Raw genomic sequence first — 1,335 nt, forward strand, 5'->3', positions numbered from 1 at the left:
TGCTTTTCAGGTTCTAAGTGAGTGGTTTGGATTTTAAGGGAGCATACTTGAGCCAAGATCGATTAAGTCAAGTTTTTGACGTATTTGTGAACGTTGTGTAAATTCTAACTCCTGTCATGTTGATGAATCATTTTATTTTGAACAACTTGAAATAGTGTTATTTATGAATTGTTACTATGACTCGCTTGTCTGTTAGCATCCCATGTTTCCGCTTTAGCGGGGTGTGACAGATCTACTACTTATTTGATTCATCTTAGCAAGAGAAGAATCATGTGCTCCACATGCAAAACAACAGATTTTGTGAACAAGAAGACATACAAGAGATGGAGTGCAGACAACAGATATTAGAAGGATTGGAAAGGTAAGAACATGTATGATTACAATAACTGGTATGGATCATATTTTGTATCTGATCATGTGTTCTAAAGCGGGTTTTATTGTTACATATCGTTTAAGTAGAGCCTGATCACCTATGCTTAATTTATATGTAATGAGAAAAACTTAATCGATCTAAACAAAGGTATGCTCCAGCAAAAGAAATAAKTTTGAAAAGCCTGAATCTTGTTGCACTTTTATGAATATCCGTTTCCTAGGACTAGAGGCGCTGGTCAAGAAGACCAGAGGCAATGGAAGATAAAATGCTTGACTTTAGCCAAGTGTCCTTGTTGGACCAGAGGCGCTGGTCAAGAAGACCAGAGGTGATGAAAATTGGAGTGCTCGATTCTTGTTAAGTGTCCTTGTTGGACCAGAGGCGCTGGTCAAGAAGACCAGAGGTGATGAAAATTGGAGTGCTCGATTCTTGTTGAGTGTCCATGTATGACCAGAGGCTCTGGTCTCGCAACCAGAAGCTCTGGAAAGGGCGAATTGAAGAACCAGAGGATCGATGGAAGGATTTCTTAGAATTTCTCTAAGTATAGATATTGCCACAGAGGCTCTGGTCTCGCAACCAGAAGCTCTGGTAAGGGCGAATAGAAGAACCAGAGGATCGATGGAAGGATTTCTTAGAATTTCTCTAAGTATAGATATTGCCACAGAGGATCTGGTCTCGCAACCAGAAGCTCTAGTAAGGGCGAATAGAAGAACCAGAGGATCGATGGAAGGATTTCTTACAATTTCTCTAAGTATAGATATTGCCATAGAGGCTTTGGTCTCGCAACCAGAAGCTCTGGTAAGGGTGAATAGAAGAACCAGAGGATCGATGGAAGGATTTCTTAGAATTTCTCTAAGTATAGATATTGCCATAGAGGCTCTAGTCTCGCAACCAGAAGCTCTGGTAAAGGCGAATAGAAGAACCAGAGGATCGATGGAAGGATTTCTTAGAATTTCTCTAAGTAT

Source organism: Cynara cardunculus (assembly GCF_001531365.2).
Source record: "Cynara cardunculus var. scolymus isolate 2C chromosome LG 2, CcrdV1, whole genome shotgun sequence".
NCBI lineage: Eukaryota > Viridiplantae > Streptophyta > Magnoliopsida > Asterales > Asteraceae > Cynara > Cynara cardunculus.